This window comes from Sphaeramia orbicularis, chromosome 24, assembly GCF_902148855.1.
Source record: "Sphaeramia orbicularis chromosome 24, fSphaOr1.1, whole genome shotgun sequence".
In the NCBI taxonomy this organism is placed as follows: Eukaryota; Metazoa; Chordata; class Actinopteri; order Kurtiformes; family Apogonidae; genus Sphaeramia; species Sphaeramia orbicularis.
In genome coordinates, this window is record NC_043979.1 from 10,951,811 (window position 1) to 10,966,512 (window position 14,702).

Below are 14,702 nucleotides of genomic sequence, written 5' to 3' on the forward strand. Positions count from 1 at the left end.
ACGCAAGTAAGCTTCAGGGAGCTTAAGTATGAAAGCAAATGGCAGCAACAACAATTGACTTTAATAAGCTATGGCATCTGTCAAAACAAAGAGTAATTGCGTGAATGAAAGAACTAGATTTCCAGGGTTTTTATGGCAACACCTCACAAAGAACAGTAGATTAGATAAAAAAAAATGTGTCAACATTCTGCTCCTATTCTTCTCTGGTAAGAGTTATATCAAAGATCTGAACTCATTACTAACAGCATAAGGTGAACTTACCTTAATATATTTATTTGGCAAGTTAATGTAAATACAAGACTGTGAATTAAACATGAAACATGAGTAACCAGTAGTAACTGTTCTTATGTCCAAATGTCTTCGTGGTAATGTAGTGGTTCTTCTGTCTGTTAAGTCAACCTATTTCCTCTCAGAGAGACTTTATATAAACCAAAGGAAACCAAAATCAACACCAAAGACCAAAAATAACGTGTGTTTGGGAATCTCTAGGAAAATGACTGGCAAGCACAAAACAATTCTTGAACTAGGTCTCCAGTTTTACCCAGAGTATCCAACACTAGCACTGTTATTTTTATGTCTGTTCTTTTTACTTGGAACTTTTTCTTATTTGAGAACATTTAAATCATCACATACTATCCTAATGTTAGTGCTGAAAGTGTATACAGTAATTTTCAAAGTGAGTGCTTTCCTAGGCTAATCCCAAAGTTAGCATTGCTCTGTTTACACCAATCGAAAGCCAACACAACTTTACTCCTTTGGATTATGGCAGAAAGTATGGTCATCAACAAACAAAACAACTGTTTATGATACTTACACACTTAATAATGAATTACAATTGGCAACAGGAAAATGCTAATGCTAAACTACAAATGAGCTATGACATTGTTGCTTGACCTCGACATCAAGACCACTCATCTTCCAAGTTCTAACCAGATTTCATGTGCTCACGTCTTTAAGGGGTCATATTTTGCTAAACCCACTTTTATTAGTCTTTGATACATTTATTTGTGTATTTGGGGATCCTAATAGTTCAAAAAGTTTGAATTTGAACCCTCCAGGTGCTGCAAAGATATCTTTATATTCATTTTGCCAAGTATCGAGTGGATTTCTACAACCCATTTAAATTCCTGCTTAATTTGTTACCTCTATAACTAGTTACATCATGAAATGTGTACAAATAAGGTCAAGACTTCTGACGAACATTTCTCCGAGTACACCATAATTGTTTGTCAGCAGCAGCGGTTGTAGTCCATGCTGAAAACATGTCCAGACTTCGAGCCAATTACCTAGTTGTTGGTTGAATGGGACAGAGCCGCACAACCAAGAACCTGGAGGGGGTGTGGCATGAAGTGGCTCATGTGCATTTAAAGGGCCAGCGCTCAAAATGACCTTTCTGGTGTCATTACTCAGAAACAGGGTTGAAGATAGGTCTATGGAGTTTAATTAATGAAGAATTCAGAACCAATTATAGAATTTACAGTTTATGTAGACCACAGGGAAATATTTAAAAATGTCTAATTCCATTTTTAAAGAAAAAGCAAAATATAACTCTTTTAAACTAAAATATTTCATCTTACTGCAACCTGATCCAAGTAGTGGATAAAATAATTTTCAAGAGCACAAAACAAGCCTGTAAAAGCAGCTTCTGTGGAAAACATGCTGAAAGACTGTGGTCTGCAGTGTTTGCAGTACACCTACTGAAGCAGAAAGACACAGTATCTATAGTTATTATGTACACTGCAATATTTATTAGTAATCGTACATTGTAGATTTTCCTTGTATTATGTAGCCTAAACTTAAACAATTATTCTATCTCAGTTTCGCAGACACAGATTAAGTTTAACCCAAGACTAAAACCTTTTGTCAACTGAGATCTTGTCTTTTTGTCTTGGACTAGGCTTAATCCATTTTTAAGAAAATGATTGAAAACCTCTTTCAGTATGTGACTTGTTGGCAGTACTACTGTTATACTACATTAATACTGTCAGAATACACTTAGCACCAGAAAGGATCATGTGCTATCATAAGGCCACTTAAACTAAGAATGTATGAACATAATAAAACTATTAGACACTAAGGACAAAAGTGGTGACAAGTAATAGACCTCCAAAATAAAAATATATACTCTAAAAACTCATCAACACACACCACCATGAAAACAACAGTACTGGCTTTGTGCATTCATTTTTAAAATCCCTGTGCTGTTTTGACTGGCCAGGAAAACAGGCCTTCAAATTGGGTTAGGGGAGCTGCGTCTCCCTCAGGCTCCCATCACTGGAGCAAATGTGACAGCAGGGCGTGTTGGGGGGCTGAACTCAGCTCAAGGGGAGGTTGGCTGAGTTTTGCCCTAATATGGACACAGGCCAGTGGGCGGGGGTGCTGTTGGGAGGCAAAGAAGAGGGTGGGCTGGGTAGAGAAGGGGAAGGGGAACCTTCCCCACCACCCCCACCACCACCACAATAATAGCAGCCTAAGTTGCCTCCCTCTGCTGTATCATACACTTCTATCCTTGCCTCTTGGAGTCTACTTCACATACCAGAACACCATTCAACTGTTCGAGTCTACTGACCATGCACTGCGAGCTCTGCAAGTCCTTTTCTACATGCTTTATAAACTATGAAGGTCTCTTTAGCAGTTAAGACTCTCACACAAGGCACAAGAGGCTGATCCATGGATTTGCATAGGCTCTTATAATTCTAATGCTTTGAAACAGAATAAATACTGACCTGAACATGTAAGCCAAACAAATGCCTTTAAATCACTGAATATTAAACCTTAAGTAATTAAACAATAAAAGTGCACCAGAATATCAAACTAACCACAAAAAAATCTAAGCAGGAGGAGCAATAAATAATAAGCAAATAAATCTGGGTCACTAATCATCAAACTCCAATTAATAAATCAACAAATATACAAATGAACATCAAACTAAGCTAAAACTGCAAAGATTAAGTAATGATCTGCCAACAATTAAATTAATTGATATCTAGCGTATTTTAATTACTGAAAATGTTCAATTTCAGCCCCTAACATTATATAAATATTTTTTTTTACTTCTGTAAACTTAACATCTTTGAGTTGGGTCGACAAATTAATGGACAATAAAAATCCTCATTTGGAGCTTCATCTCAATCATATCAAAATGATTCTAAATTAAATTTTAATTTCTGTGCAATTATTTTCCCCACAAAGTCCGTAATTCCACTTAAATGTAGTGTGTAACCAAGATTGCAACCAAATTAATACCCCTGTCACCCTCCCGGATGATGGCTACTAAAACACAAACTTCCCTTGTTAAAGCCAGTGTTGCTTTTATACTTTCTGCACTTTTGAGTTAAACATAACAGGTGAAACATGAGGAAGAGGAAGTTCATCATCCTGAGCTACTCTAGGAAGATGGCAGTGAAACGTGGTCCACAACTCCCACTGCAAATATACAGATACTGATCGTTTGTAGATCATCTCATGGGGGCAAAACCCATTCATAGGTCTGTCTCTATCAATTACAGCTTATTTTCCCTCTAAATCCTCATGGTCGTTTGTATAATGCACTCACTGAGAAACCAAGGATCACACATAAGACACAGACACACTCTTGAGTGAATGACACTGAAGCCTAGTCTCCTCCTCAGCTCTGTTCAGCTGCTGGCACTGTGAGCGCTCGGTTGCAGCCAGCTGGGCTTATTGCCTAATTTTACACTTGCTCATTACAAACTCACCACTATCCCTCCTCCACATCTGGCCTCGGGTGCGGAGAGAGTGAGAGGGACACTGATAATGACATCCGAGACCATATCTAACAGTGGTCATTTTTTTTCTTGTCATACATCTAAGAGAGCTGAGGAAGATTGTGTGTGTGTGTGTGTGAGTGTGGAGGGGGGGGGGTCGGTCAGTGGGCGTAGTAAACAACTGAGAGAGACTTCTGTCAAAGCTGAGAATGAGAAAGTGGGATAGAGAGAGTAAGACCGTGGAGGCACAAGAGGACGTTAAGAGAACAATAGAAGGAGGGAGAGAATTCAAGTCAAAAAATCAAGTAGGAAAGTGAAGGAGGGCGTTTGGTATTCGGAGAGGAGGCGGCCAGGCCTGGCTACTACCAGCCATTAGTGCACAGAGTGGGACTCCAGGCGTAGAAATTCCTCCTACGTCTCTGCTCAATGCCACTTCTGTTCTGCCAAGGCCTGCATGTTAACAGCACTACAAATACAAAGGCAACCATGTCTGTGTGTGACTGAGTCTTGTGTGAAACTTGTGGTACTGAGTGTGTATGTGAGAACATCAAGCAACATCCACCACCACAGGCTACTTCAACACAGGGTGGAGGCAGCAGAGATATGTGAACTGAAGCTGCCATGACCCTCGGACCAATACCAGCAGAAACAAATGCATGTGCTGCTGCTTTTGATTACACAAAGACTTCTAACATCAACACTTTCTGAACGGCTGCAAGCAGATACTTCACATGTTTATATTGTGAATTCAGATAGTGGATATTTGACAAAATCTTGAGAGTATTCTATACAGCACAGAGAGCAGTGATCTCTGGGTAATTTCTACAAAAACAAGTGATACCAAAGCTGGAAGTGGGGCACAGGGGTGTTCCTTATAAAAACAAACCTATTTATGGCTCTCTAAAAGCAAGCTCTACTGCGACGGTTCAGAGCTTCAGAATGGTCTGAGATGATACTTGACCTTCCAGACCATGCGTGCCTCTGGTGTCTGTCATCAGACATGTCTGTTTTCTTGACCCTAGCCATGACAAGTGCACTCGGTCAGTCAGTCATGCAAAATATCTGGGACAAACTTTTTTCCATCCCTAACAATGCTCTCACTTTGTTTCTCTACTGCGTTCACAGGCTTCAGGTTTTATACCAGTAGTAACTAAAAGTGTAACACATTAGTGTAGGAGTGTGTACTACATGCAAGCGGAGCAGAGAAAAGGAACTTAATCATGTCAGCTTTGGCCAAATTAAGACATGACAAGTTTCAGGAACCACTGACCACTGAAGCCTCAGTTATACTCCCTCGTGGACACACAGACAACTAGGGCTGTGCAATTAATCGAAATTCAATTACGATTTCGATTATTACACGCAACGATTACAAAAATTATGTAATCGAGAAAAAATGATTATTAATTTTGAGTTGTTTAATTCACGCGCACGCAAGCTACCATGAGCTGCTCTGCCCCGCCCCCCTCTAAGCTACTGCTGCCTGCTAGCCGACAGGTCCACCCTAAGAGGAAAGTTGTACCTAGCGGTCTGGAAAAATAGGAGAATCGCAGCAGAAGTGCTTGGAAAACAAAAAAGGCAAGTCAAATTCAATTGTATGGAATCACTTTGGGTTTGATGAAGAGCAAAAACCCATTACGTGCAAAAAGTGTTTCGTAGTTGTGTCCGCACCGACTGGTAACACAGCAAACCTTTTTAACCATCTAAAGTTTAACCACCGTGACCTTTATCATAATCTTATGAAAAACTAAAACACATAAAAAAACTCCGTCTACAACTTCGTCCGCAATGCAATCTTCAGTCTCCGAATCTCTTTACGCTGCAACTCCTGTATTAACCTAACCCTAACCTGTATAACCCTAACGTACGTATTCTAGATGGCTGATGTATACAGAAGACCTTAACTGAAACCTCACGGCACGCCACTGAATTTACTATGTTTCATACTACACTGAACATACTTGAATTTATAATTTGCACTTTACGTGAGTTTTTTTTATTGCTCCAGTTCTATGGCAAGTCTAGAGCAGTTTAATTCCAGTGCACTATTTGTTTACAAAAGGAAACATACTTGAATTTACAGTATACTTATTTGCATTCAAAGATTTTTTTGTTTCGTACAAAAGTGAACATACTTTGTTTTAATGGTTAAAAGCTTTATTTATATTTAAAGAGTATATCTTACATTGTTTTGCAAGAAAAAAATAAACAACTTTAAGGTTAACAAATAATCGTTTTTAATAATCGTGATTTCAATTATTGCTAAAATAATCGTGATTTTTTTTTTTTCTATAATCGAGCAGCCCTACAGACAACTATAACAGTTGCTGTTGTAGCTGTTCTTATTATGATCATCCAGTTAACCTTAAATGACACCTTCCAGTTATGACCCAAATGATGATCAAGACTTTAGTTTCAAGACTGTTTACAGTTTACAGTAAACCGTTCATTAATGCAGCTAGTTTGAAGACCATTGTGACAATTTCTGAAGCCTACCAGTCGATGGCTAATTAGCAACAATAACACACAAACATGAGCCTGCATTTTCATCCTATGCAATTAAGCAAAGAGTAAGAAAAAAAGTAAACTTTCTTGTCTATTATAAACACATAATTCAAAGGTTATAAGGTTACACCTTGCACCAACAAATCCCTGTTCATATGTCTGTCAAATTCCAAAAGAGCAGAGAAGCTGTAATTTAAACCAAAATGCAGAAGAGACCCTCCTGCCAGTGTGTCAGATTGCCCATCTTTACTTTTTTGTTCATTTTTATGGTGATCCCATAGACAGGCAGTAGATCTGGATCTATGGCAGTAATTCAAAGTCAGTCAGTGGCATACTGCCCAGCTAGCTGGTTTGCAAACTGCCAATTCACACCTAAGCCTGGGAAATTCCTCTCCCTGAATTTTTGCACTTCTGATTGACCTTATATTGTTTTCATGATGAATTGTAAAGATACAGGTAAAGACAAACTTCTTTAGTGGTTTCTCTATAATGTGCATCTACTTTGGATTTCTTCAACATGCACAGGTGTGTAAATTGAAGGGTACACAGCTGTCTGAACAGAGCCATTTGTACGCTCTAATCATCAAATTCATGTCATATTGACTCTACTTGTTGATACTCAAAGTTTAATACTGTGTCTGCGTATATATGCTATAAAGTGATAAATATGTTCAGAGATTATTATTAAGATATTAGATTAGATTAGGATGATAAAAAAAATATATATATTAATATATATTTTCAAAACTAAGATGAAAAAGTTCCCTTTGTTAGTATTTAGCAAACGTTAACTAACAAAGCCATGAAAAATACAGATAAGAGGCCCCAGACATAGATGACATAAAGAAAATGACAACACGAAAGATGAAAATGACATAACAAATGTGAGTGAAAAAAACATAAACACGTAGACTAATTCATGATGTAAATTTGTAAGTTTGTGTCCCAATGAGACACAATTACATTCATCACATTTATCCTTTGGGTTTATCCTCTGACATCCAGTGGTTTAACGTAACTGAGCCACAACCATGTAGGAGAACTACTGACACCAATGCATTCTAGTCTTTATATTACTTTAATGTTCGCATTATACTAGCAGAGTATGTGTCCAGTGAGTCTTTAACTGTGAGTCTGTTCACCCTTTCTCAGCATCTATTTTCTAACATTCATAGCAAATAGAGAAACATATCTCTGAATTTCCTTTGCATGGACTTTAATATTTCTGCTCTTTTTAACTAATAGTCAAACAAAGTCCGTTTTTAGTTATACTGTAAACAGCACAGTATTGCAAATAAAATAACTACATCAAGGGGCTTTACAGTCTCTACGATATATAATATTTTGTTCTCTGACCCTTGGTTTGAGTAAGGAAAAAGTCCTTAGTTCTTCATGAACAATAAACAGCTGGAAATCTTTGGATTCCTGCACCTGCTGAGATCAGTGAGTGCTGCTGAATTGCAAAACGCCAGTGAGGAGGAAGCAGATATCCTTCTGCCAGCTGTGGAAAGCAGAAAAACAGGTGGGGTGGCACACAGTCAGCTCACTATCTCAGTCAAGGTTAAATATGATAATGTTTAATACCATTAGCTGGTGATGCATTATGTTATCCATCTCATAGACCCCCATTTCATTGCAGCTAAATATGCTTTTTAACTCACAGATAGCCCTTTTTCTTTGTGTAGCTTCATAACTTTAGTTTTGCACTGTTACACATTTTCCAAGGCTTTCCAATTTTCCAGTGGCCTAGAAAGTATGATGCTTTGGGCATTTGTACTCAAATAAACTGCCAAAGCAAAGACGCCCGTTGTTGAGAATATTTTGCACAAAATCGATAGGACAGATGGTGTGCATTTTAAATAACCTCATCATAGTGCCACTCAGGTTACAAAAACAACACACTACTTGTCTCATATCATGATGCATGAGACTACACCAGACTCAAAAAGAAAGTGTTATACTAAAAGAAGGAAAACAGAAGTTACCGGTCTTAAATAACAGTAAAATGATCAACATGGACAAATGACATTGTTAAAGGACCACACGACAAACCAAAATAAAACACAATAACAGTAATAAGAAGGTAGGTGGGGGTTAATCAACAAAAGTGACAATTAGAAGCACAATCACTGAACAACAACAGCAAGTGCTGAAAACTGCACTACAAAACAGACACACTCACAGAGAAATACTGCCGTGCTGACAGGATGCGAGTAGAAAAAGTGAAACGTGAGCGGGAAGTGTGCAGGGTCATAAGGCTGCTCCGGTGCACACACACTTTTTCCCACAGAAACGCACAGACAAACAGATACAGAGAAGGCAGATTGGTAGTTTAGAGCAAAACAGAAACATGGATCAGCCGTTTTGATCAAGGAACGCTAACAGTGAACTGGAAAGTACAGAACATTATTCTTCATGAACACTAGTGGCTTATGCATGAAAACACGAAGCTTTTAAGAGATAAGCTGTTCTGAGCAATGAGATTTATTATGAGACTGAAAGGCTTGTTGTGTTAGTGAGCATTACAGCTAAACAACAGACTGAAATTTATTACTACACCACCTCAGTCCACCCACACAGGTGGTGTCATGTATTTTGCTTGATTACAAATATGCAATGTGGTGCAATCTGTTCATTCAATTCAGAAAAAAATGTAGCGGACATTATTGAGTGAGCTGTGCAATATGACCAGTGTCATATCTGAAACAAAAATAAATAAACTCCACTGCTGATAATGACACATAATGATATAGCTCAATAGTTTAACATCCTTTGCCAGAAACGAGAGGTGTACAAATGATAGTAAAAATAAATAAATAAAAACGATAAACAGGTTTCAGGGTTAGGGTTAGGGTTAGGCAAACAGATAACCTAAAGACAGAGCATGAAAATAGCAAACCATTATAAACTTCCTTGACTTTCTCTGTTGCCATGAAAGCAAATGCTAAACTGAACTCCACAAAGATGAGTCAAGTTAGATTTTTTGTTAAAATCCAATGCCTCAATCAAGGGTTGCATTAACCAAATGTTTTCCATCGCTTTCAGATTTTTTTTAATTTTTTTTAAAGCAGCAACAGACAAATCTAGTCTCTTATTGTAACTGGGGGCAATCTAACTTAACTTTAAGTCATTTACACAATTTGTCAGTAAAAGTCTATTTTTGCCAACTTCTAATCAGTTCTCTGAAGGAATTATCCCCAAAATGAAGTAACTGTAGTAATTTTGTCCTCTAGTTTTGCAAAAGATTCAGGTTGAGTGTTCAGAACCAAATTAACATAACCATGACAAGTCATCCATCTGATGGAAAGGCACAAAATCTAATGCCAGTGTGTTGCTCTACAAAAACAGCACATCACATTAACTTTGTTTCATTTTTAACTCTGCTTTGTTGCTTATTGTATGTTTCATTACTGGTTTTATTTTATGTATGGTGAACGTCGGTGTTGTGAAAAGTGCCCGTTACTGAAAAAACAAAAATCTGTCCACACTATTAACTTTATTTCATTTTTAACTCTGCTTTGTTGCTTATTGTATGTTTCATTAATGGTTTTATTTTATGTATGGTGAACGTCAGTGTTGTGAAAAGTGCCTGTTACTGAAAAAACAAAAATCTGTCCACACTATATTTCATTAATACATAATCTGCAATTGTTTAAAGGTTAATGGTTACCTCAGTTTATTACTACTGTAGAGAAGTTCAACCTCCACACTTTACCTATCCTAATACACACAGCACCAAGAATTAGCTATTAGCATAAGAACTTATTACTTATTACTCTATACAGTTTCTGATGAAAGACCTGAAGGAAACCTTGCAGCGCAAAGAAAAGGCAAACTCAACATAGAAAAGCCCTGGTTGACTGGGAATGGACACAGAACCTGCTAACTAACAACTACATCACCACCAGGTGTTCAGTACGAAAGGATGACTTTTATTTTGATCATTTTTATTTGCAAAAGAATTGCAATTATATACTGCTAGTAAGCATTAAAAAATAGGACCAATGGCCCTGTAGCTTACCAGCCAAATTAAATGCTTTGGGAAATGTATCCAGATGCCATTTATTATCACCCAGTTATGTGTATTTATTATATTACAGAAATAGCCCATGTTTTGGTCATATTCCAATCAGATCTGTAAAAAATTAAAATTCCAACTTGATATCATTGATACTTACTGATTTATTGTATCAATCCACGTCCTATCTCTTATAATGGGAAAATTAATCAAAGACGCCTCGGGATCCCCCCGGAAGAGCTGGAGGAGGTGTCTAGGGAGAGGGAAGTCTGGGCATCCCTGCTTAGACTGTTACCCCCGCGACCCGGCCCCGGATAAGCGGAAGAGAATGGATGGATGGATATTCAAAGTCGCACCAAATCCAGAATGAGATCCGGATCAAAATAATTTCAATACCTTGTGTTGACATCATCATAAAGAAACTGTATTCCAAGTTTGAAGTCAATCAGAACTGTAGTTTCAGAGAAGAAGACGACTGAAATTTTTTCCCCATAAGAGCCCATGTTAAATTTTCCGTAAGTTCCCGAATCCAGAAGAAGATCCTGATCAGTATGTGGCCATTATGTTTTGGTCATCTCCCCATCAGGGCTGTACTGTAGAAATTTACACTTGATATCATTTATATTTACTGAGTTATTACATCGATCCTCTTCCTATCTCTTATAATGGGGAAATTTTTCAAAGTCGCACCAAATCCAGAATCAGATCCAGATCCAAATAATTTCACTAACTTTTGTTGACATCTTCATAAAGAAGCTGTATACCAAGTTTGAAGTCAATCGGAATTGTAGTTTCGGAGAAGAAGACGATTGAAATTTTTGTAACGGACGACAGACGCCGCTGGACACCACATGACGACAATAGCTTACGGCCTGTCGGCCGGTTGGCTAAAAAGGAAATTAAATGATGAATTTTTACAACCTTCATCAAAACAATGGTGAGAAAGTCGCAGAACACAACCTCCCCTTCTCATACAGCAGCTGCACTGTACAACACTCACTAGTTAGCTCCCAAATGGAGTCAGGTAACGTCACCAAACAAACTCCAACACACACATATGAACACTAAATAATTGAGCTTAAAAGTACTTTCACTACACCCTTCTACTTTTCTGTGTCACACTCACTCTCCTCTATGTTTGTGCTGTCTTAATGCAAACTATTATCCAACATCCAACATTAAAGACTGTAAACATCCAAATAATGAATAATAGTCCCATTAAGACTATGATCTATAATGTGTAAAGACAAACACTGCTCTGTTTTCACAGATCTGAACAGTTGAATATCTTTATCACAAATCTTTATTACATTCTAAATAAACAGGCTTTCAAACTCAGAGGCATGGCAGCTAAAGAGAAGTGGTTCACAAATCATCTCGTGACACAAACTGTACAGCATAATTCACAGAGGAGAAGTGTAACGTGATATTTCCTACTTGTCAAATGGCAATCAACTTGAGACAATGAACAGAAAAAAAATCTGATGACATGCTGCATCTTTATTGACCTTAAAATAAAGGACAATTAACTCTACGTTATCTATAGGGATGAGTACCTTTCACATTTAAAGCGCTACGGTACCGATACTTGGCTCCTGGGAACTGGTACCGGTATACAACAGTACCTGTTTTCGGTATTTTTTGTGTGTATGTGTGGTGATTAAAGTTATTTTGTCTATTAAAAAATAGTAAAAACTTCTGAATTATGAACATTTATTTCTCAACAAGTGAACTTCATGCCTTGCTTAAGGCATCGTCGTCGTCGTCTTCATCGACTTTTGAAGCTACCACTTCTGCCCCGATGTTAGCTATAGGTCAGGAGCCGTCAGCTGCTGCAGGTACAGTGCCTGGTGCGGGGGTCATAGCCTGCACTCCACTGGGACTTTCCAATATTGCACATTCCTCAGCCTTCAGGTGTATATTATGTTTGACTGTTTCCTCAGGTTTGAGGTGTAAACATCATCCTTCACGTTCATCAAAACTGAAAAGGGGAAATATTTTAACCTCACTTAATATTACTGTCTGTGTGTACAAAAAAAAAACCTTTAATTCTTTGTACACACACACACACACTAACACACACACACACAATCTGTTAGCTGAGCATCTGAGGCTCTAGAGCCAATGAGGAGTCTGTTGTGCTTTCTGTTCCAGCCCAGATGGCAGCGTTGGCTGACTCAGCGGTGGCTGGGGGTCCACTGTAAACGGTGTGATTAGTTGTTGCTAACAGGAGGAATGCTGAGCACGAAGAGCCAGGAGCTCAGGAACTGAGCAATTCAACTTCTAAGTTGTCTGAATGAAATAAATTCTCTAATAAGCGGAATGGGATTTTTCATTTCTGCTCATGACTTACCACCATGAACTAATGAATAAATAAATGAAGCACAGATGATCAATGTGTTTGGAGCGCCAGGTATACTCCCACACTCTGAGCATATGCTCTGCTACTTCTCTTAACTGTCTTGCCTTGGGCAGATGTTCAGCACTTCAACCGAGACAACTCTGGAACAACAAATACACTACAACAGGGACAATCACAACCTGCGGGTGTGAAATCTGACATTGTGTACTCTAAATGGTTGGGTGGAGCTTGGCTGATGCATTACATCTCAAATGAAGTTTACTTCTATCATTTTGTGTTGAAGACAATGATTTTCTTTAACATAATACCTGAAAATACTTACAATACAGTGAAGAGCTTATATTAAAAAGTGTGTCTGACAATTAACTGACTATAATAACTCTTTAAATTTTGTGTAAAGTGCCATTCACATTGCTGAACAGATGCATGATTAGCAGCTTCCCAAAAATCTGATAGAGAAACAAATAGGGCCAAATGTGCCAACGGCAGTCCTGAACTCTTGCAGGCTGACTTTAGCTGGCATCAACAGTCCGTTAATGTTGATGTATAAGAAAGTCTCATACTGCTTATTCAGCTAAAACCTTGATCAGATACTAGGCTTGGCATCATTGCAGCATGCAGCCCTGGAAACAAATCTTGTGGGATTTCTCATTTGGTATCACAAAGCAATGCATCATTCATAGCTGGACTCTCTTAAACCAAAATCCCTGCTTCATGTGGTTTCATTTGGCAGTTAAGATCATCAGAACTGTGAATATCACATTTCCCCTATCTGGCTCTGTGACGGTCTGAAAAAGCACATTTCAAGAAGAAGCCGGTAATGGCTACAGAGATCAGATTTCACCCAGTGTAAGGTAGCATCAATGGGTAGCTTGCTTATTGTCTGGGCTGGACATTTCTTTGTTCACCATCAAAACACTAAAAACACAATGTAGAGTAGGGGTGCACCGATCTGAATTTTTCAGTTCCGATGCCGATACCAATGCTGGGGCCTCGCGTATCAGTTGATACCCAATAATGATAAGATACCATTCAAGAACTTTCTTGGTTATCTTCATGGCCTTCACGCTGTTATTTGGAAATTTTTCCCATCTCTGTAGAGCATCTACCAAAGTTAGCTGTGTACTACCTCCAGCAGCCATGGCTCCTTTTGATCTGTTGAACTGCTGGAATTCAACTCTTGGCATGCATGATGTAATCCATGTCGCAAAAATTTAAAAGGGAAGGATTGGTCTTACGGATCCAGTGAAAATGTTGATATCCGATCCTAATATCGGATTGGTGCAACCTTTATGTAAAGGATAATGTATACTTGTGAAGTGTCCAAACATTTTAGTCAGAATTTTACTAATTAATTATGCCCCCATTATTTCTGTCAAAACATATACTCTTCTGGTTTTTTTGTGGGGGTAAAACTTTGTAATGGGTTGATTTATTATGATGAAAAATTGTTGATGTTAAACAGAACTGCAACAACTAAACAATAAATCAGTTCAAGGGTTTTACACAGAAGGGGTGATTTTTTGTATGGATTCAAATTAGGGCTGCACGATTTTGGCAAAAAAAAAAAAAAAAAAAATCCGGATTTTTTTCCTCTAAAAACTCGATTTTCGATTTCGATTACGATTTTTGGGTAAAACTACAAAAGACAAAGAAGTCAGCATGTCATTTTCATGAGCAGCCCACAATTCAAGGCACTGCTCTGACCTCAAATCTGTGACGGTATCATGTGACGAACCCACAGAAGTTAGTTTTTTCTTAATTAAATCTTTACTGAATGAAGTAGAGTATACAAACAATGTATACAACAAGAAAATAACATAAGTTTGCCAGGGGGAATACACTATAATACAATGTCCAAATCAGAGCAAATACTTATGTTTTTTATGGCCTTTTTGTTTCCAGATTTATCTAACAGCTTTAAATAAAGTTCAACATCTTTCAAAAAATAAATAATATTTGGTTTTGTGTTACAGAACTTGCCTTTGTGCATGAAAAATTTAGCAAGTAAGAGGACTAAATTAATTATTAAAAAAAAAAAAAAAGTTTTTTTTTTTCTTTTTGGGGTATCTGGGCCCACAGAAGTGAT

The 14,702-nt window shown here is 37.9% G+C and overlaps 1 protein-coding gene across 4 annotated transcripts in view; it reads right to left on the reverse strand.

Annotated features, from left to right (window-relative positions):
• fam49a (family with sequence similarity 49 member A) overlaps nt 1-14,702 on the reverse strand; it is a 49,622-nt gene that overhangs the window by 30,886 nt on the left and 4,034 nt on the right. Inside the window, exon 1 of one of the 4 annotated variants that reach the window (XM_030128860.1) lies at nt 8,416-8,585. The exons of 2 other annotated variants lie outside the window; for them this stretch is intronic. The gene's annotated coding sequence lies outside the window, so the exon portion shown is untranslated. Of the gene's footprint in view, nt 1-8,415; nt 8,586-14,702 lie in introns of those variants that run through there. One more of the 4 variants, XM_030128862.1, reaches the window with a different exon arrangement.